This window comes from Saimiri boliviensis, chromosome 10, assembly GCF_048565385.1.
Source record: "Saimiri boliviensis isolate mSaiBol1 chromosome 10, mSaiBol1.pri, whole genome shotgun sequence".
Lineage (NCBI taxonomy): Eukaryota > Metazoa > Chordata > Mammalia > Primates > Cebidae > Saimiri > Saimiri boliviensis.
This window is the reverse complement of record NC_133458.1, coordinates 86,630,082-86,654,493: the sequence shown is the minus strand read 5'-3', so window position 1 is coordinate 86,654,493 and position 24,412 is coordinate 86,630,082.

Here is a 24,412-nt window from a genome sequence, read left to right as displayed (position 1 = left end):
CCATGCAGCAGATCCAGAAAGGATTAGAACACTTAGGATAATGAATTATTACATTTTCAAGGCACATCAGTGCATGTTGTAAAAAGGTGAGCAGAGAAGATCTTTATTCCTTGTATAGTCTCAGTCTATTCATGACTTCCCCTTGTGTATAGCACCTAACACTTCATAGTCTGTGCTTATTACATCTATTGTATGAATTTCTTTACTCTGTCTCTTCTGTTGCGCATAGACTTTCTTTGCCTCTTGAATTCAAAGTCCCCAAGGGAGACAGACTAGGTTAGCCAGGCATTATTCAATATAGGCTGTACCTATAAGCACTTACCCCATGTTGAGATAATTCAGCATCATAAGGGTATTAGTAGATAATTTTTCTTTCCTGGACTAGATGATTTGATTCTAAAAAATATAATGACCCTAATAATAAATAATAATTATGAAAACATAAATATAAAATCTTACATTGCTTATTCCATGGTTGATACATAGAAAAGAGGCATTTCCCCTAAGTAGATCAGGAACAACGTAAGCTTTCCATTATCTCTTACCAGTTTATTAGAGTTATTATCCAATGTGATTATACATATGAAAGGAATTAGACACGTAGGAATTGGAAAAGAAGAAGGGAATTTGTTGCTTATTGTTGCTCTAACAAATTACTACAAATTTGGTGGCTTAATAAAACACCTATGTGTTAACTCATGTTTCAAGGTCAGAAATCTGACACAGGTCACACTAGGCTAAAATCAAGTTGTTTGAGGCCTGAAAGGAATATTCATTTTCCTGTCATTTTTAGCTTCTAAAGGCTGCCAGTGTTCCTTGGTTTGTCATCGTTTCCCTAATCTTCAAAGTGTACCACCTTAGCCTCTGCTTTTGCTGTTACATTTCCTCTCTGACTCTGACCCTGCTGCCTTTCTCTCTTGTAAGAACCCTTGTGATTACACTAGATTCACCAATATAATCCAGGGTAATCTTCCAATCTCAAGATCACTAACTTAATCACAACGGCAAAATTCCTTTTGCCATCTAAGATAACATATATAGACTGTGGAAATTAGGATCCGAACATTTTATGCCTCCTAATTCCCTAATTGGGGGGTGGGGGGTGGGGGGTGGGCAATATTCTCTCTACTACCAAAAAAAGAAAACTATGTTTTTTTCAAGACAAGAAAAATACCACTTTTTGCAGATGATATGATACTATACCCCAAAAACCTAACATAATATATATTAAGCCTAACAAAAATAATAGAAGAGTCTATTAAGCTAATGTAATATAAAATTAACATACAAACATTTGTAGACTAATATGATAGAAATCATAATAAATTAGCAAATATGTTTGCTATAGTAATAAATATATAAATTAGAGAGACACTTAAGGGATTTGCAAAAACTATATGAGGAAATTCTTAAAACACATCTGAAAGACACAAGAGTAGATTTGAACTCACTAATGCAAAGACATCATTCTTTGTTCTTGAATTGGATGTGTCAACATCACAAAAGTGTCAAATAGTAACAATTTATTTTCTGGAGGTAGTCATATTGATTCTAAAGTATACTTGGAAAAATTAGGGTGGAAGAATAGTTAAGAAAATCATGAGAACAAGATTGCAGTGAGAAAAACTATGTGAAAGGACAGCAATAAGGGTCTTTAATATCTAGCTCTGAGAGATATTCAATATATTATAACGTCTTTATCATTAACATATTGGCTCATTAATATTAGGTTGGTACAAAAGTGCAAACATCTATGTGCAAAACTTTGAATGACAAAAGCCACAATTACTTTTGCACCAATCTAATATATTGACTTATAAGTCAGTGGACAAATTAATAGAAGATAATTAAAAGTTGATAAATAGACTCAGTTACATCTGAAATTAAGTCTATGATAACGTTCATATCTGAAAGCTCTGGGGAAAATGCAGTCTTTTTTTTTTTATAAATTATATTGGATCAACTTGATTGACATCTGGGAAAATAATAGAAGTGGATCCAAATATCAATATACATCACAACAGACTTCAAATTAAATAGAAGAGGTGGGGGGGAGAGAGAGAAAGAGAAAGAGAATGAAAGAGAAAGAGCAAGAAAGCAAAACATGAACAACAGAAATAAAAATGAAGTATTTTGTAGTGGTTATGAGCAGAGACTGAAACTTTGGAATCAAGCTCCATATGCAATAAATAAAAAGATTGATAAATAATGCTGTATTAAAAATAGAATTTTGCATGAACAAAACATCACAAGCAAAGCCAAAAACCTTATGTCAAACTGGGTATCCCAGGCCCTTAATGTAGTCTCCTCTTCTACTTGGCTCTGAACTTGGCCCTGTAACTAACTTTGTCCAATTAGGTCAAGTCAGTGTAATACAAGCTGAAGCTTGGGATGTGCTTGTGATTTGATGATTGTGACAGGAGGCAGCCAAATGCCTAAACAGATGGGGCAGGTGCCTGTTGAAACCCAGCCTCCAAGATGAAGGCAGTTTAAAACCTGAAAGCCAAGCTACAACTTAAATCCTCGGACTGGATGAGAATTTGCCTTTGTGTTTGCTGTGCTTTCCTCTGATTAATCCCCACCCTTCACCTATTTTACATATACCCACCCTTTCCTAATTGGTTTTCTATACTGTCACGCCCATGTTTGAATAGTGTCTTCACTTTAAACTTTGTTGAATACTCAAAAACCAATCAGCACACACTCCCCATCTTGTTCCTGTGAAGACCCAAACTCAGTCAGTAGAGAAGATGATCTGACTTCATCTACTCCTTCATCTCTACTCCTTGGGAAAGATGACCTGCCCTTCACATGCCCTCCTCTGCTTTCCTCTCAGCTGAGAGATGTTTCCATTGCTCAATAACATTCTCTGCCTTTACTGTCCTTCAGTCATCCATGTGACCTCATTCTTGTTGGACACTGGACGAGAGCTTGTGACCCACCATGTGTGGGTACCCAGAAAGGCTGTCATCCTGGCCCTTTGCCCTTGCCAGTGGAGGGCAGTCACCCCACACATTGAGGCAAGGGGCCAACTGAGTTTCTAACGTACTGCCATTTGTGGATGGCAGAACTAAAGGAGCACTGTAACACTGCATCTAGGGCTTCGGGGTTGTGTCACCCTCACCTGGGCATCAATGTGTGTGCTTCAAAGTAGCATGTCTGGTCTGGCTATGGGCCCTGAACAAAGCTTGCTTGGGTGTCAGTCCCCAGCGTGGCTGGCTGGATCCCACACTCACTCATGTGCTCCGTTCTGTAAAAGGCTGAGCACAGTGGGCTGAGTAGACTCAGCAACCCTGCTGCGAATCTGGTGAAGGGGCTGAAAAGAATCCTCTATCACTGGGGCTTGGACTTTCTTGCTCCATGGAACTTTTGCTCCACCATTTGAACAACACTGCTGGCATTGTGGATGACAGACATTCTAGAGAGGAGCCCTAGCCATCCTAGTAGTCCCAGTGGAGATCCTCAATAAGGAAGTAAAGTCAGCTCCACCCAAGCCTTCCTGACCAGAAGACATGACCAGGTGACCCATATAATTGCAGGGGAGAAACTGTCTGGGAAGAAAATGTTGTCAATTCCTTCCTGAATAATTATGATAATTATTATTTTAAGCTTTTCAAACTCTTTCATATATATTATCTTCACCGACCTTCTTAATACTTTAGTGAAGTGTTTAGCCAGGTGTAATTGTCCTCCGTGAGATTTGGAAAGATGATGTGATCTGCTCAAGGTGACCCAGCTAAATGGGAAGACAGCTTGTGTGCTACAAAAGCACATCCAATTTTGTTTTTTTCAGTTTAAGGACTTGCATTAGTAATCTTATAAGTTAGTGTTTGTTCCTATGCAAGTGAAGTCATCACTTGGATCCTCAGTTTAGTAACTTTAGGGGGAAAAAATCCCTCATAATCTTATAATGTTTTTTGTTTTTATGAGACTCAAATGAGGAAAGGTTTTGTGAAATGATTTGCACAAATTCTAGAACACTACACACAGTGAATCAGGCTGGCTTCCTAATTTTTAGGCTAGTGTTGCACAGTGGTTAATTAAGAAGTGTAAGTTTCTTGAAATCGATAAAGTAGCATATTGTATTTCCTGGTCTTTCTATTACTTCAAATATTTGGTCAGAGCTCTATCAAAATGTCACAATAAGAGCAGTAGTAGCCCAAGAATCATGTTATTGCAGTCTACCAGAACCACACAGTGGGGAAATGAAGGAAAACCATAGAGATGAATTAAGCAGCACCATTAAAAATGGTCAGTGACTTCAGTCTTCTCCTGTCCAGTGACTCTTTTTGAATATAAGCCATGATTTTTCAACAAAGAAGGAAGTGATTTTGAGTGATTTATGTATGTCAGATATCCTGCAAATGCATTGCATGCATAGCCTCTTTCTTTACATCTTGTAGTAGCCTCTTGAAATGTTATAAAATTCCCATTTTAACATGAAGACATTGAAGCCCAGATATGTTAAACAGGGGACTCTTAAAATTGCATTACTATGTCAGGGAGCCGGGAACTAAAGTCTGGTCTGTGCCCTAATTATGATTTGAAAAACAAGACAAAAACAGCTTTAAAATATCACTAGGTTTCCTGATAGTCAATCTGTTGTTTTGGTTGCAAAATCATTTCATTGTTAATAGTCATAGTTATGTTGCCCTTTGCCAAACAAGCCTTCTTGCTAAGTTTTAACAGCAATGGCTAGCTCCTAAGTGAAATAAGGAATGGAAATTTTAGTACAGTTAGTAAGACAGCCTCATGTTGATTCGTAGCATCAGCTCTGTGATTCCAAATATAGCGCTCATTGAAGCAATGCAGCCTTTGGCTGACACAACAACAAGCAAAAGTCATTCTAGTCCAAGGCTTCTAGTTGGACCTTGCATTTGCAAGAACTGCTTATGAATCTTCTTTTTCCCTTAACAAGTGGGAGCCACTATTGCCCACTTCAGCACAGACAGTGCCTTTGATTTAAAATGCCTGTAGACTGCTTAGGCCAAAGAAGGTATTTGGGAAACCAATTTTCTCTCTCGAAAAGCCAAATATCTCCTAGAGGGAAATATCCAGTAGAAATGACATTTGCAACATCTGCAGGGTGATCTCTGTTGACAGAATTTTCTATCTGAAAGAGTTGTATATGCTAAAGAGATTTAATGCAAGTGATGGATTTGTTTAGCTGTTTCCTCTAAAAGTGCTTATCTTTGAGTTTGGGTTCTAAAGAAATAATCGAAAAGGCAAGTGAATGCACCAGACTTCAGAGGTGTCAGACTGATTTGCAGAGGAAGTAAACTAAAGCGTTTAACTTTAGAGACAAGGCAACTCAAAAGAAGAGTAGTAATAGTTTTTTCTCTCCTTTGATTTATTTTTTCCCCACTTTTCCTTCCTCCCTCCCTCTACCTTCCCCTTGAACATGGATTCAAATGATGATTAGAAACAGCAAAAACTATTAATATTTTATGCCCAGTTACCTCACTGGTGTTTTATTGCTGAAAATAGCAATGAGTCATGCTAGATTTCAATGAAGTAAATATCTTGTCCAGTGGAAGGGAGATTTGGTTTTTTTACCCATTGAGTGGGTGGTGTTTTCCCTAACATCTGCAAGCTGCTCTCAAACTACTATAGCAAATCAGAATAAAATACCTACAAAATTTCCAATCTCAACAACTTCCAGTTTTTTGGTAGAGACATGAGATGGGATAATAGGACTTCTATATAAAAACCTATTTTTAAGTTTTTAAGTGCTTCAAAGGAAGATCCATCTCTGGGGAATGGGGATGTGATACAGACTACACAGTCCTTGGTGCCACTCTCATTACATAGTCTAACCAAGTGGGAATTCAAAAGTAACTTTCCAGAGTGTCATTATAAGGACGTTTATGTCTGACCAGATGAATCAAGATGTCAGATTCTCATGGCCTTTGCGCTGATTCAAACAAAAGTTGACCCTTCTGAGATTTTGAAACTTTCAGCTTCTTTTCTACTAAAACCTAGAATTTTGGATTCGAATGTGATCCAAATAAAGTTATGCCTTATTTACGTTACTGTATAAAATATATACCAAAAACTGCAGTCTCATTTTAAAGTATTTTGTGGCTTATTTAATAAAAGCAATACATTACAATAAGAGCAAGCGATAGACTGCTGTTCTATAGAAATTATATTTTTGATCTACCCATATATAAATGCAACAAATACCTTTTGATTACCTGCTATGTGCTCAGCTCTGTGCCAGGCTCTGGGCATATACAAGAGGTAAATTACCTTCTGCAAATTGAGATGGCTTTTTGGTAATCGCATAATATCATGGCCTAATGAAGGCTATGATTAAACAAAAAATAGTAAAATGCATAGTCATATAATAGATTCATAGCAGCAACATAAAATGCATGTCAAGGGATATGACAAATTGAGTTGGGAATTTAAAATGGAGAAGAAAGCAGAGAAAAGGTCCTTGAAAACATGGTTAAGTGACCAGGCTGGGTAGTGTTCACTTCTGCTGATCTGATTATATGGGGATGATGTCCTGAACTCTCTGACACAGTCAGATTATTTTAGTCTTCTGGGCAGAGAATTTGATGAATATGGAATAAAATTTCTGTGCCTACAGCTTACATATATGAAAAAATTATAATCTGGGAAAAAAACTTTCAAGTAAATCCTAGCCTGGATTAAAAGATGTTGTATTACAGATGTATAGGTGCTATTCTAGGAGTGTCTTCCTATTTCTCTCTAACAATGTATGTCAGTTGTGGCACATTAAAGGCACTGATGCACCTGGTTCTTATAACTGGGTTCATGGAAGATAATCAGTCATTATATGCTTCCTTCAGAATCTTTCTCAACACTGTGCGCTAAGCAGCCAATGGCTAACTACCCCAAGTGGTAATTGATATAAAAGATTTTGTTTCTGTCCCTGTATGCCTAAGTAGTAGTGACAAATTACGTTGTGAGATGGTAATTATTTCTCAGGACAGAAGAAATGATCATCTCAATATTTACTGATCACCTTCTGTGAGTCAGGCAACGTGCCCACTTGACTTTCAGTCCCACCTAGTGAAAAATATGTTACTATCATTCCCTCGTAAGAGATTAAAAACTTGTCTGAGGTCAGATAGCTGGAAAGTGGCAGAGCTGAGATTCAAATCCAGATGTGTTCAATTTGAGAGTTCAGGTTCTCACTCTCTTACCAAACCTAAAAATGCAACTTCCTCTCCCCTTTGTGAGAATGATGTACAGTTTTGTGGCTCTGAGTTGACTCCTTTTGCTAGTAATATGTCTTAATTAAGCTCCCAGAGATTCCCCCTCCTATCATTGCTTTTCCAGGGAAATGAGTATCTAATGTTAAGCTCATATTACATAGTTCTAGGTTTCAAAGATGATTCATCCAGTATTTATCAAAATTCCCATGGGTAAATGTAGTCACATGCATATGGTCAATTACATTTACTCATACTATAAACATGAACATCTACTGTGTGAGACACTTCGAGAGTCCTTGTGAAAGATAAGAAGATAAGGCATGTGAAATTCAGCTGTACAAGAACTCACATCACATATTTAATTTTCTTTTGTTCTGTTTTCGGAAGAGAAAATGATCTATTTCTGGCTGTGGACTGATTGTGGACTGCAGGGAATGCCTTTAGGAGATGATTATGTTTGTAGTAAAAGCAAACTAAGTTATTCACACTCATAATCTAAGAAGAAGTAAACTTGCAGGATACAATCTTTCTTAAAAGCTGTGGATTACTGACAAAATAGTAAGAAGTGATTAGGCCAAAAAAAAAGACGAAACCAGAACCTAAAAAGATGAGCAGAGCATGAATTTTCTGTTGCACTACAGATGGCTGCCCATTTTAGCAAATTTATACTTTTATTTTCATGCCTTATGAGTCAAAAGGGAATAAATTAAAGCTCAGATAACCTACAAGTAAAAAGGCTTAGAGAAGAACTACTTCTAATAACATCCAGGAGAGCAAAAGGCTGCAGCCTCAGGATAAGAATGAACCAAAAGCTTACCAGCCCTGCTAAGGTTTGCTGCATGGTTTCACCTGGTCTGGGAAGTTTGGGAATCTCAACTCCACAATTGCTTGAAGGTAAATCTAGACTAGAGGTGCACCAAGGCGCCTAGCAGAAACAATTGTATTTCCTTTTTGCAAATGTTATAGTACATTTATCTTCACTTTAAATTATTAAAATGATTTTATTTCTTAAAGAATAAACAGAAATAGTCAAAATTAACAAAGCACATATATACCGTACCCGTCAATAAAAAGAAACCCACAAAGATTTCAATAAATTAGAACTTTCAGATTCAGATGCACGCTATTATATTAGAGGAAAAAGCCAACTATGCATATATGTTTAAATAAAACACAATCTTGAAAACAAATGCAAGTAATGAAAACTTTAAAAATTAACACAGCAGATTTGTAAGTTACAGATTTTTACCAGATTAAACTTTTACAAATTAAAAATAAATAAAATAAATCAAGGAACATTTTAAATAGCAAATTAGGCACAGCTGAAGAGATAATTAGAAACTTGTAGATACGGCCGGGCGCTGTGGCTCAAGCCTGTAATCCCAGCACTTTGGGAGGCCGAGGCAGGTGGGTCACGAGGTCGAGAGATCGAGACCATCCTGGTCAACATAGTGAAACCCCGTCTCTACTAAAAATACAAAAAACTAGCTGGGCGTGGTGGCGCGTGCCTGTAATCCCAGCTACTCCGGAGGCTGAGGCAGGAGAATTGCCTGAGCCCAGGATGTGGAGGTTGCGGTGAGCCGAGATCACGCCATTGCACTCCAGCCTGGGTAACAAGAACGAAACTCCGTCTCAAAAAAAAAAAAAAAAAAGAAAAAAAAAAAAAAAGAAAGAAACCTGTAGATACATCAAAAACAAAAATAAGCTAACAAACTTCACTGAGAGAGAAAATGTTGGAAATTATAGAGAAGAGGGTAAAAGAATATCCAGGGAGAAGGTATACCGTATAATTAATCAGTCTCAGAAAGAAAATAATCCCATTTTCACTGGGACTTTGAAAAGATAATGATTGAAAGTCTTCCAGAACTGATGACATCAATTCACAGGCTCAGTATCCAACAAACAAGCATAGAAATAAAATAAAATCTCTATCTAGATGCTGAAATTTTACAGAACAAGAAAATAGAAACAAATTCAAAGCAGAGTAGAAAAGAGGGCAGCTATTAAATTTCCTCAGCAGCAAAAATGGAAATCAAAATTCGAAGAAATATTTGAAATGTTTTGAAATATCATAACTTCGAATTCTATATCAAGTCAAAATTGATTTCCAGAATGAGGTAAAATTAATTTTATGTAAAAATCACAAATACAAAAATTCAAAAACTTGAGAGAGTTCATTATTAGCAGAGCCTTATTAAAGGAAATTGAAAAGGGTTTCGGCATAGTGGCTCAAGCCTGGAACTCTAATACTTTGGGACAGTGAGTTGTGTAAATCACTTGAGCTCAGGAGTTTGTGACCAGCCTGGGCAACATGGTAACCTGTCTCTACAAAAATGCATACAAAGGCGTGGTGGCATGCACCTGTAGTCCCAGCTACTCAGGAGGATGAGGAGGGAGCATCTCTTGATACTTGTAGGTTGAGGCTGCAGTAAGCCACGATGGCACCACTGTCCTCAAGCCTGGGTAACAGAGTGAGACCCTGTCTCAATAAATAAATTAAAAACTTGAAAAGGATATATACTTCAAGCAGAAATAAAATGATTCCATTGGAAGATGTGAGAAAAAGAATGAATAAAAAACTAATAATGTAGTCAATAATAATCATATTAATTTATAGTGGTTTATTTAATAATCATATTAATTTATTATATTTAAATTTAATAATTTAAACAATATAAAAATAATAATATAGAAGCCCTATTGAATCAAATGGAAGAAAATAATCTATGGCCTCTGTATTTGCTAGGCGAAGAATAAAGACATTGTTGAACTTTGACAAGGTAAGTAAATAATTAGGTTATGATTTTTATGGTAACCGTTAATAGAATAGAAATAAAGATAATGCCTTCAAGGAAGTGGGGTGGAAAATACTGAAATGTTTTTTAAAATATTTGACCAATCCAGTAGAAAACAAGAAAGGAGAGGAAAGGAAATAGTACAGGAAAATAGATAAAAACACAAATAAATAAGTAATTACCTGCCAAATGAATAGATTTCTTTGCTCCAATTATCAAACAAAGTCATTTAAAATACAGTGCAAAAATCTGTATACTGCTTATGAAAGAAACATGGAATATAAAGTATAAAGTGAAAGGAGAAAGGATGTATGTGCAAAAGTTAAACAGAGAAAATCTACCACTGGAGGGGAAGACTTCACAATGCTAAGCTTCTAGTCAATAAAAACATATCACCCTTTTTACATTTGTAGATATCTGTATTAGTCCAGTCTCACATGGCTGTAAAGAACTACCTGAGACTGGATAACTTATAAAGAAAAGGGCTTTAATTGACTCAGGCTCTACAGGCTGTGAAGGAGTCATGGCTGAGGAGGCCTCAGGAAACATTATTGGCAGAAGGTCAAGGGGAATCAAATACATTTTCACGTGGCAGCAGGAAAGAGACAGGGAAGGAGGAAGTGCTACATACTTTTAAGCAATCAGATCTCATGAGAATTCCCTTACTATCACAAGTATACCAAGGGGGAAATCTGACCTCATGATCCAATCACTCTACCAGGACCCACCTCCAGCATTCAGGGTCACAATTCACAATTTGGGTGGGGACACAGAGCCAAACCACATCAATACCTAATAACATATTCTTAAAATCTATGAAGACAGCACACACACACACACACACACACACGCGCGCGCGCTCATATGGTCTTAAAATACATATGCAAGAAGAAATAGAGAAGACCATAATCATAGTGGTGTACCTGGACCCAGATTCACCTGCTCACTGCTTGCAGGCCAAGCATTAGAGGTGACGGTCGGTGGGAGGAGAAGCAGATTTAATTGGAGAGACAGCATAGCAAGAAAATGGTGAGCTAGCATTCTGAAGTACCATCTTAAATTTTAAAATTTACCATAGGGTTTTTAAAAAGAAACTTGGTATGAGAGATGTGCAGTAGTACAGGGTACAGCGTCTGTATGTCTTTATCCTATGGCTATCTTGGGTTATTGTTCCTCCTGAGGGTTTGTTGGTCTTATCTTGACTTCCGTGTATGGTAGCAGACTCATTGTTCATGACTACCCCTACTTGGGAAGAATCTTCAGTGGGGGCTCCTTCCCTCATTTAAGACTAGTCTCTGGTATTTCTTAAGCGAGAGCATAATTAGTTAAGCATGAATTGCTGGAAGAGGGGAACGTCTGGAGCATTCGCTCAAAGAAAGGAAGTGAGTGGGGAAGGAATGAAAAAAAAAGTGGGTGATTTTAAAAAGTGAGGTCCCCTATGACACTAGAAAATCTATCTTACTAAATTTGGCTACTGAAAAAATTTAAAAAGCTGAATGATTCTATAAATATTTTAAGAAATGAAGTTGGCAGGCAAAAAATGTTCCCTAAGGAATATTCCAAAACCTTACTAGCTTCTCTGAGTAGCTGTTCCAAATAAAGAAATAATGACAGTGTTAAACTCTTCTAGAGAATCAGGAGAAACAGAGGATTCTTACTCTGTCTAACATTTATCATTCAACAATTACATTGAATGTCTCTGGTGGGAACAATACTTAACTAGATGCCAAGTACCTAATACTGTAAAAAAAAAAAAAAAAACTGATAGTGCCCTGAGCTCTTCTAGTGTGAGATATGTATATTAAGTGATTTAATTTACTAATTATTCAATCAACATTGTGAGTAGGTCTTCAAGGTTAGTATAGCGTCCTGATTCTGTGAGCCAGTATCACCAGGAGCATCAGGGAAGGTTTCCGTGAAGTAACATTCAAATTGCAATCAGAAGGAAGTTTGCTAACTGAGAAATAGAAGCACAGGACTGCATTCCAGGCATTTTTTTTCTTTATTTTTTTGTGTTTCCTAATTAAACAAATAATTTTCATTTAATTGAGATATAATTGACAAGAATTGTTTATATTTGAGATGTACAACTTGATCTTTCGATATAGTACACATTGTGAATTGACCACCGCAATCAAGCAAATTAACATATTTAACATCTTAGATAGTTCCACTTTCTTTTTTCACTCTGTGTGTGTGTGTGTGTGTGTGTGTGTGTGTGTGTCTGTGTTGAAAACACTTAAGTTCTACGCTCTTAGCAAATCCCGATTATATAATACTGTATTGTTAACCATTGTCACTGTGCTGTGCATTACAAGTCCAGAATTTATGCATCTTGTGAAACCAAAACTTTGTGCCCTTGAACCCGCATAGCCTAATTTTTGCTGCCCAAGCCCCAGAAATTGTAATTCTATTCTATGCTTCTGTTAGTTTCATTAGTTTCACTGTTTTATTTTCATAGTTCTCAAGGTGAAAGGATATTCTATAATAAATGTGAGAGGTTTGGGAAACCCATTTTATTTAAATCTTAGTTTCCCTTAATAAGGGTGTTGAGTTTCTTAATAATGCATTTCTCTAGTGACATTTTGCCATTGTGATTTGTATAAGAAAGGAAAAGAGCTGAAATTATTAAACATGTAGTAGCAAGTAAATGCTGGTTATGATACCTTCTCTAATTAATTGTTTTATAAAAATTCATTTTACCCCTTCCACAATCTTCGTGGGAGCTTTCTCTCTCTCATCTTTTTCTCTCTCCTTTTTCTCTTTCTCTGCCTAAGGAAATCACTTTCTGCCAAAAAAAAAAAAAATCCATTTTAATAAATTATGTCCAAATAACAATTCACAGGCCTCTATAAAGTTGAGGTTGGTGAGTAAAGTTTTAAATGCATATATTCACTTAAAAATATTAATATTCAAAATAAAATGCTAGAATCAAAAACTCTAAGAAGTCATTTAATTTGTTTTTCTACTTAATTATTTCCCTTTTCTTCAAATTCGTATTTGTTTCCAGCCATTAGAGTAATGATTACCATTTTAGTGAACCCTGAAAAATAATTTCATAGTATGGAAAATTTATGATATTCTTCTTAAACATTATAAACCATTACTGTAACTTAGCCTGTGTGGTTGATTAAAAAAATACACAAAAAACAGACCAAAAGATGAACAATAACATCAAAAATGAAAGCAATGTGGTCTAGGAAATGTTTAAGGGACTCTGGAGGCAATGTGACTAGATTCTAAATCCAGCTCAACTTCTTATCTGCCCATATAGCCTGTGAAACTGATTTTCTTCAGGGAAAACATGAGATAGTAGCATTGACCTCAATGTGTAATTGTAAAGATTCAATGATCAGCAAAATGCCCAGCACAAAGTAAGGTCACAGTAAAAGGTCACATGATTAAACTGTGAAAATAAATTTAAATTACCCCACCTATCTCCTATCTTTCTTTGTCACTGCCTCCAACCCTGTGAAGCAAATGATCTTAAAAGCCTTACACCCAGAGTCCTTAACCTCCCCTACCCTGCAGTCCTTTTTCATGCAATTCAACCTACGCAACTCAACACCATGTGAAGAGATCTCTCATGTACTAAGAAAAAATTTTTTTCAATGTTTCTTTTTTTTTTACTTTTATTTATTTATATTTATTTTTACTTTAAGCTCTGGGATACATGTGCAGAACATGCAGTTTTGTAACATAGGTTTACATGTGCCATTGCGGTTTGCTGCACACATCAACCCATTACCTACATTAGGTATTTCTCCTAATGCTGTCCCTCCCTTTGCCCCTACCCTCTGACAGGCCCTGGTGTGTGATGTTCCCCTCTCTGTGCCCATATGTTCTCTTTGTTCAACTCCCACTTATGAGTGAGAACATGCAGCATTTGGTTTTCTGTTCCTCTGTTAGTTTGCTGAGAATGATGGTTTCCAGCTTCATCCATGTTCCTGCAAAGAACATGAACTCATTCTTATTTTATGGCTGCATAGTATTCCATGGCATATATGTGCCACATTTTCTTTATCCAGTCTAAAATTGATGGGGATTGGGGTTGGTTCCAAGTCTTTGCTATTGTGAATAATGCTGCAAAAAACATATGTGTGCATGTGTCTTTATAGTAGAATGATTTATAGTCCTTTGGGTATATACCCAGTAGTGGGATTGTTGGGTATTTCTAGTTTTACATTCTTGAGGAATTGTCCCACTATCTTCCACAATAGTTGAACTAATCCACACTCCCACCAAACAGCGTAAATGCATTCCTATTTCTCCACCTCCTCTGTAGCATCTGTTGTTTCCTGACTTTTTAATGATTGTCATTCTAACTGGTGTGAAATGGTATCTCACTGTGGTTTTGATTTGCATTTATCTCATGACCAGTGATGAGCTTTTTTCATGTGTTTCTTAGATGCATAAATGTCTTCTTTTAAAAAGTGTCTGTACATGACCTTGGCCCATTTTTTGATGAGGTTGTTTTTTCTTGTAGATTTGTTTAAGTTGCTTCTAGAGTCTGGAGATTAGCCCTTTGTCAGATAGATAGATTGCAAAAATTTTCTCCTATTCTTTAGGTTGCCTGTTCACTCTGATGATAGTTTATTTGCTGTGCAGAAGCTCTTTAGTTTAATTGGATCTTATTTGTCAGTTTTGATTTTGTTGCCATTGCTTTTGGTTTTCTAGTCATGAAGTCCTTGTTCATGCCTGTGTCCTGAATGGTGTTGCCTAGGTTTTCTTCCAGGATTTAGGTCTTACATTTAAATCTTTAATCCATCTGGAGTTAATTTTTGTCTATGGTGTAAGGAAGGGGTCCAGTTTCAGTTTTCTGTATATGGCTAGCCAGTTTTCCCAACACCATTTATTAAGTAGGAAATCCTTTCCCCATTGCTTGTTTTGTCAGGTTTGTAAGAGATCAGATGGTTGTAGATGTGTGGTATTATTTCTAGGGCCTCTGTTTTATTCCATTTGTCTATATATCTGTTTTGGGACCAGTACCATACTGTTTTGGTTACTGTAGCCTTGTAGTGTAGTTTGAAGTCAGTTTGCCTCTAGCTTTGTCCATTTTGCTTAGGATTGCCTTGGCTATATGAGCTCTTTTTTTGGTTCCATGTGAAATTTAAAGTAGTTTTTTTCTAATTCTGTGAAGAAGGTCAATGGTAGCTTGATGGGAATAGCATTGAATCTATAAATTGTGTTGGGCAGTATGGCCATTTTCACAATATTAATTCATCTTATCCATGACTATAGAATGTATTTCCATTTGTTTGTGTCCTCTCTTTTTTCCTTGAGCAATGGTTTATAGTTCTCCTTGAAGAGGTCCTTCACATCCCTTGTAAGTTGTATTCCTAAATGCCCACAAGAGAAAGTGGAAAAGATCTAAAATCGACACTTTAACATCACAATTAAAAGAATGAGAGAAGCAAGAGCAAACAAACTGGAAAGCTAACAGAAAACAAGAAATAACTAATATCAGAGCAGAACTGAAGAATATATGCAAAAAATCCTTCAAAAAATTAATGAATCTAGGAGCTGTTTTTTTGAAAAGATTAACAAAATAGACTGCTAGCCAGACTAATAAAGCAGAAAAGAGAGAAGAATCAAATAAACATAATAAAAAATAATAAAGGGTTTATAACCACTGATCCCACAGAAATACAAATTATCATCAGAGAATACTATAAACACCTCTATACAAATAAACTAGAAAATCTAGAAGAAATAGATAAATTCCTGGACACCTACACCCTCCCAAGACTAAACTAGCAAGAAGTTGAATCTCTGAATAGACCCGTAACAAGTTCTGAAATAGAGACAGTAATTAATAGCCTACCAACTAAAAAAAAAAAAAAAAAAAAAAAAAGCCCAGGACCAGATGCAGTCACAGCCATATTCTACCAGAGGTACAAAGAGGAGCTGGTACCATTCCTTCTAAAATGATTCCTAACAATAAAAAAAGAGGGACTCATACCTAACTCATTTTATGAGGCTAGCATCATCCTGATACCAAAACCTGGCAGAGACACAACTAAGAAAGAAAATTTCAGGCCAATATCCCTGATGATCAACAATGCAAAAATCCTCAATAAATTGCTGGCAAACTGAATCCTGTAGTACATTAAAAAGCTTATACACCACGATCAAGTCGGCTTCATCTCTAGGATGCAAGGCTGGTTCAACATACACAAATCAATAAACATAATCCATCACATAAACAGAACCAATGACAAAAACCCCATGATTATATCAATAGATGCAGAAAAGGCCTTTGATAAAATTCAACACTCATGCTAAAAATACTCAACACACTACGTATTGATGGAACATATCTCAAAGTAATAAGAGCTATTTATGACAAACCCACAGTCAATATCATACCAGATGGGCAAAAGCCAGAAGTATTCCCTTTGAAGACTGGTATAAGACAAGGATGCCCTCTCTTACCACTCCGATTCAACAGTATTGGAAGTTCTGGCCAGGGCAATCGGGCAAGAGAAAGAAATAGAGGGTATTCAAATAGGAAAAGAAGTCAGATTCTCAGCCCAAAAACTCCTTAAGCTGATAATCAACTTCAGCACAATATCAGGATACTGAATCAGTGTGCAAAAATCACAAGCATATCTACACACCAATAATAGGCAGAGAGCCAAATCATGAGCAAACTCCCATTCACAATTGCTACAAAGAGAAGAAAATATCAGTGTTTCTATTTTCTACATGCCATCTTTGCATCTTTCTCACCTCCTTGACAAAATTTGTTTTCCAGTTTTTGTGTTTTTTTTTTAACTTTTGATAACCAACAGAGCTTTCTCTTCTAATCCTCCTGACTCACAGGAGGAAGAGCAGTATCCTTTTGCTATTTATGGCAATATTTAACTCACTGCTGTCCACCCTTTCTAACAGCATCTCCTTGTATGAAACTGACAGTCTTTATTCATCCGTCCTGCTTCCTGCATTTTGTATCTTGGAACTGAGGGTCCTTTCCTATGTTCTTTGATGTTTCTATCTTAACGTTTCCATTTACTATAATTTTGTCCTGTGATTTCATCAACTATGTGACAGTCAGTTATTATAGCTGTGCCTTACACATAATCAAATGTCCTTGTACTTCATTTGTTTGTTTCCTGAGTGTTTCTAGAAAAGCTTTTTAGGACCACACAATGTCAGAGACTGGCTCGCTATTTACCATCTATTTCCTCTTCTTTTGAGCATGCAGGCGGACAGTATTTCTCAGCGTTCCTTGCAGTATGTGCAGCCATGTAGCTGATGAACAGTGAGAGAAAGTGATGTATGCAATGAGCCCAGACCTGGACCATAAAAAAACTCCTGTACATTATTCTGCATACTTCTACTTACCCATTTACTTAATTTTGATGAACAAATTAAAATGAGAGGTCAAGAGGGTAGAACTATAAAATAAAGGGTACCTGGAACTCTGAATTACTCCTGAGAGGAGAGGATCCTGTTCATCAGTGATTTGGATTTTATGTTAGTGAGCAAGTAAGTTCCATTTTGCTTGAGTTATTGTACATTTTTGGGAAGTTTGATAACAGTAGCTGAAATTATCTTAACTAATACATATACAAATTATTTACATTATGAATATATATTATTCAAAATGACATAAGAATGTACTATTATTTAGAAGCCATTTTTTCAATTTTAATTTATTTCTATTTTATTGACTTTTGGAGCTTAGTTCTGGAGATGGTGATGAATTCTTTGAAAGGACAAGATAGATAGAGATATTATTCATGAGGAAAGAATGGTATGTGCAGTGGTGGAGAATTAAATTGATGTGTGTTCAGAAACCCATAAACTGTATAGCGGAAGAAACTGACAGGAGATAAAATTGGAACGTTAGTTCATGACAAGGTCATGAAGAATCTTTTATGTTAGGCAAAAAATTAGTAATGAAGTGATCAGGACTAAGGAATGTAGGAATGTAGCTTAGTTGTGTTCCCACGTTCTTTCTGCCTGGCTCTTTAACTGCATTGTTCACATTACGTCATAATTTTTTGGTATTGGTTGAAAGATACTTTCTGAGGCTTAGCTCGAATAAGTCAGTGGTTGTAAACTGACCACAAAATAAATTCTCAATCTTTTCCTCTTAAGTTGCACTTGTTCCTGTTTCACTCTGTGTCACAGCTACTGTCTACTAGGACTGGGTTTCTCAACTTCCTTGGCACTATTGACATTTTGAGCTACATTATTGTTTATTGCAGGAAATTGCCCTGTACATTGTAGGTAGGAAGTTTGGCAGCATCCCTGCCCTCTGTCCACGAATCCACTAGCTGAGAATAGCACTCTCCTCCACTCCTCTACTTGTGATCACAAAACTGTTTCTAGACATTGTCGTATATCCCCTGGGGGACAAAATTACCCTCAGTTGAGAAAAAATCTGTTCTAGGATCTTATTTGCCATATTTTAAGGGATTCATGTCATTTATTTAAAATGTTTTTAATGGATCCTTTGTTGCTCGAGTCACCTGTTTTGCTCTTCCTTAGTGAATTACCTTATTTTAGTCAATTACATCCTCCTCTAGCTTCCTGGTAGAGACTGCAAAAGTAGTAAAATTATTGAAAATTTGCATGTCTTAATTTGAACTGTTGTACCTGATTTAAATAATAGTTTGGCTGAGTATACAATTCTTAGATGGAAATCACTTTCTCTGAGAATTTTGAAGATATTACACCACTATTGTCTAACTTCTAGTGTTTCTACTGGGGGCCTGATGTCATTCCGAATTCTGAATGTGGGCTCTTTTGGTATCTCTTCACAGTCTTGAAAGTTTTCTCTTTGTAATCAGTGTTCTGAAATTTCTCAGTAAGATAGTTTTCTATGGGTCTTGTGTAACCATTGTCTTGAATACTTGGTGATCCCTCTCAATGTGAAACTTCAAATCCTTCAGCCTGAAACATTTTTAAACATCTTCTCTATTTTTTTCTTCTCCATCTTCTCTATTCTTTCCTTCTTAATTCTAAATATTCAGTGTGTTAAGTCCTGGAATAATACTTTAATGTTTTTTTTTTGGCTTTCTGAGAGATTTCTTCAATTTGTTTTTTATCTTTCTTATTAAACTTTTGAATTTCATCATATAATAATTTTATATCCCAAGATTTTTTTTTGTTCTATTCATGACATTAAAACAAATTACCTCATGTTCTCCTTTTGTGAGTACAGTGACTCTCAGTTCTCTAAAGTTCCAAGTTTTTTTTAAGAGAAAAGTTAAAAATATTTTTGCTCCTTTGATGAGTTTCTCCCCCTGCCACCTTTTGTTTACTTTAGTCTTTATTCTTTATGTTAGAGGCTTGCTTCAGAACTCTAAGTGGAGGCTTTCTTACATGTCAGGCTATATGAGACTTTCCACTTAGATTTAAGACAGAGACAATACAAATCTGATTTCAAGGTACGTGTGGCTAGGTAGGCCCTGCTTACTGGTGGGATTTACTCTATGATGCTTAATTTGGTTGTATCAGGACATCCGCCTTTCCCAGTGTCTGCTGTTCTCCTATTCTCCTGGTATATTTCCACAAGGAAAGAATACTTATCTACCTCTGTCTATCAAAGAATACTCATTTATCAGCCATCTGTTGGTAGGTTGATACATCTCATGCAGCATTTTTAGATCCAACTGGGGAAAGGTGGCTGGGTTTCAGCAATTAGTTAATGAATTTTCCATGCGGTACCCTTACCACATGGAAATATGGTAATATGCAGTGTCCCTGATTCCATGACATGGGGGGAGAGGCAGTGATCCCACAGAAAAGGGTTGGGGAAGTGATCTGTGGAATCTTGTACCTTCTTCTATAGCTAATCGATTCTTTAATCTTCATACCACCCATTTACCCTCCGTGGCAGAGGTAGCTAGCTGCTACTTTCAGTCACTAAGCCTTAGTTAGCATTTTTCTGTGAAAAAATATCAGTTGCTTTCCTTACTGACAGTGGAGTTTTCAGCTTTGAGTTACTAAGCTGCTCACTGTCAATGATACCTTGAATAATGTGCCCTGAGATATGTAAGCTCTATTTCATGGAACCTGAGAATGTTACTTCATATAGCAAAAGGGGGCCTTGCATATGTAACTCAGGTAAGTATCTTCAGAGGGGGATTTTCAAGGTGCTTTTTAAATGTAATCAAAGGAAAGGAGGGTAGACAGAGATTTGACCACAAAAGAGGAAGAAGGTGATATGATGAAGGAAACAGAGAATTGAAGATACTTTGCTCCTAGCTTTGAAGATGGAGAAAGAGGTGATGAGCCAAGAAATGCAAGGAAGGCAGTTACAGAATTTGGAAAAGGCAGGGAGAGATTCCATCGTAGGACTTCCTAAGGAAGTGTGCCCCTGCTAGCATCTATACCTCAAATTTGGTGACTTAAAACAATGCACATTTATTTTCTTAAAGTTCTGGATATCAGAAGCTCAAAACTTTAGTTTAGTCTAATGAAACCCTTTGAGATTCTGATATCCAGAACTGTAAGAAAATAAATGTGCATTGTTTTAAGTCACCAGATTTGAGGTATTGTTTAAAGCAGCCATAGGAAACTGATATACCTGCTCTCTAGTGTCCAAAAGTCAATTATGGTACTGCTTTCTCACGTTCACTTCATGTTTGTGCACTTACGTTCTTCAATCTTTCTTGTCTTTTTTGCAAAGTTTATGGCAGAAGAAGTACCTAACTTTTTTAAATCCTCTGTGTACTTTCAGTTAATTTTCCTTTGTTTTCTTTAAAGATGTTTAAATGATGCCCCACACATGCAACTCCTTGAAGGTGACTGCTAGATACTAAATGTATAGTTTTGTTTGCATTTTGTGGATTTTTGAACTTGTGATGAATTTTGGCTGTTTATGTACAAAGTGTGTTAGTGTTCAGAATTTCCAAGAGGAATTAGTATGATTAAATAGAGAAAATCTTAGAAGTAAGTGAGTGATGCTACTATTTTTAATAACGTTCAATTTTCTTTGGAGCTACTTGTAAATGCAGATAGGACGAAAATATAAATAACTGGTATCAACAGTAGGAAAAATTTTTTAAATTATCTTTGTTTGCCAATGATATGGCAAAAATACTTAAAAGTCTACTCCTACAGATAACATTTTAAAAAGATTACAATTACAAGCAAACAGATGCACATCTGCAAAACAAGATGCACAGAGACTACATATTTTAAATAAGATATATAGACGATAAAATAAATTTAAAATGCCTACTATGTTTATTGGAATAAAAGAAGGTACTAGAAGTAAATGAAAAAAAATTTAAGTCTACCAGAATTCACTAGCTGATCTGAAAAAAAAAATCACATAGGTCTAACAGAAAGGACTAGAGAATTGAAGCTAGAAACTTCGCAGAAAAGATATTTTTGCATAGGCATAACTGAAGAAACAATTAGTGAACTGAGATGTGAACAGATTACACAGCAATATCATAGAGAGACAAAATAGAAAATATGAAAGAGGCTAAGTAGCATAGAGGATTGAGTGAAAAGTTCTAAATCTAATAGCATATAAGAGGAAGAGTAGGCCGGGCATGGTGGCTCAAGCCTGTAATCTCAGCACTTTGGGAGGCCGAGGCAGGTGAATCACGAGGTCGAGAAATCGAGACCATCCTAGTCAACATGGTGAAACCCCGTCTCTACTAAAAATACAAAAAATTAACTGGGCATGGTGGCGCTTGCCTGTAATCCCAGCTACTCAGGAGGCTGAGGCAGGAGAATTGCTTGAACCCAGGAGGCGGAGGTTGCGGTGAGCCGACATCGCGCCATTGCACTCCAGCCTGGGTAACAAGAGCGAAACTCCGTCTTTAAAAAAAAAAAAAAAAGAGGAAGAGTAAAAGAGAAGCAACATTAGAAGAGATAATTACAAATATTTTCTAGATTTTATGAAAGACAAAAGGCCTTCTATTTAGAAAGTTCAGTGAATACCCCCAAAATGAATCAGCAGTTCAGAGAAGATTAAATCAGGGAAATATAAATCTAAATTAAGATGAGATACTATTATACTCAATAAATTGCTTTAAAAAATTAAAAGACCTGAACATACCAAGCATTAGCAACGCCAGGGGAGCAATGAGAATGCTCATAAATTGCTGGTAGACTGTTAGTTGATATGACTACTCCGAAAAGCAACCGGGGGCCTGGCGCAGTGGTTCATGCCTTTAATTCCAGCATTTTGGGAGGCTGAGGCGGGCAGATTGCCTGAGCTCAGGAGTTCGAGACCAGCCTGGCCAACATAGTGAAACAAAATACAAAAAATTAGTGGGGAATGGTGGCAAAGGCCTATAGTTGCAGCTACTGAGGAGCCTGAGGAACAAGAATCACTTGAACCTTGAAGGCAGGAGTTGCAGTGAGCCAAGATCGGGCCACTGAACTCCAGCCTGGGAGACAGAGCAAGACTCCATCACAAAAAAAAAAAAAAAAAAGCAACTGGGCAATGTCAATAAAAATTAAAACTCTGTACGCCCTTTGGCCTAGCAATCCTCCTTTTAGAATTTAACCCACAGAAGTGAAAGCATCAGGCCAGGCCTGGTGGCTGATTGGCTGATGCCTGCAATCCCAGCAATTTGGGAGGCCAGGGTGGGTGGGTCATTTGAGGTAAGGAATTCCAGATCAGCCTGGCCAGCATGACGAAATCCCGTCTCTACTAAAAATACCAATATTAGCCGGGTGTGTTGGCCTGTGCCTGTAGTCCCAACTACTCGGGAGGCTGAGACAGGAGACTCACTGGAGCCTGAGAGGCAGAGGTGGCAGTGTGCCAAGATCTCGCCACTCCAATCCAGTCTGGGTGACGGAATGAGACTGTTTAGGAAAAAGAAGAAAAGGAAGGGAAGGGGAGAGGAGGGGAGGAGAGTGGAGGGAAGGGGTAGGGAGGGGAAAGAAGAAAAAAGAGAAACGAGTGAAAGCATCAATACATAAGATGTTAATTTCAACACTGTTCATAGAGGCAAAATCAAAAGTAGAAGAAAAGAAAAAAGGTAAGGAAAAGTATTCATGGCTAAAACTTCTTATGTAATATTCCATTTATGTAAAATTTTTACATGAGTGTATAAAGGGATTCATGAAAAGAATATCAAAACATATTAATAGTGTTTATCTAAGGATAATTGGATTTCCATTGATGTTTTACTTTATTCTTTATTATTTTATGTACTATTGGAAGTCTCTCAATAAACATGTGTTGTAAATATATATTAGGTTGGTGCAAAAGTAATGGCATAAACAGCAATTACTTTTGCACCAACCTAATCATAAAAATAATATTGCGGGGTTTTTTTTTATAGAATAATGAAGCAAAACAAAAAAAAAAGCTGAATATTTTATCAGGGCTAATATTTTATTTCCTATGTTGATGTAAAGTATGACGTATGAAGTTTTATTAAAATTGAATCATAAAATGAGTCAGCATCTTTTAGCATGATTAATAAATATACAATTATGAATCATCTTCCAAGGTCACAAAGAACAGAGATAGAATTTCCAAAATTGTTGACCATGCCCGAAGATGCCTTTTCTTATCTGGCAAAGAGAAACCCACTTCAGAATAAAGGTTACAATCATATTTCTTGGCATTCACAAAACCATTGATGTATTCCTTCATCAATTCAAATTTAAGCTCCATTATAATGTAAGTGCATAAGGGCAAAGACTTCATTTATCTTATTCTCAGTCATCTGCCCAGTATCTAGCGCAGTGAGTGCCTCATCACAGAAACTCAATAAATATTTAATGAAGGAGTGAACAAACTTACACATACATCCAAGACATAACTTTTTACTTTTGTTATTTTATCATTTAATATTCTGTCTAAATTTTTCCTTAAGTATTTGGTAATGACTATGTTCAAAGGAATTAAACATGAATATTAGAGTAAGTGATTAGAACAAATACTAATTAGAGTCTATGTATCAGGCATTGTTATAAGGGCTTATTTATATTAGCTTATTTAATCTTCACAGAATATTACTCCAGCTTTACAAATGGTAATACTGAGGCAAGCACTTCATTTGCCTAAGTTTCCACAGCTACCAAATTGCAGATCCAGGATTTGACTCCAGGTAGTCTAGTTCTAGCGTCGACCTTTTCCTCCAATCATGTGCTAAATCTGTAAGAATATAAGGGTGCTGAAAAATTCTAGAGCAGACATTCACCATGGACACAGCTTGATTTTATTTTCTCTTCTAATGAAGGGTTGGCTTCATTGTTACTTAAGCAGCCCCAGAGCAGTGCTGTCAATGGAGATAATTTGGATAGGTAGGAGGTAGAACAGATGTGAACAACTTGCCATGTAAACTAGATGGGTGAAGATAATTAACAAGAGAAAAACCAAAAGATGCCTGGAGTCTAGGGAGACAAGGGGCAAAGGTCAGATCAGAAGGCCAGAGGCCCATGTGAGGATAGATTTGAGAGGTTGAGGTTTGACTAAGGTGAAGAGGAGCAGGC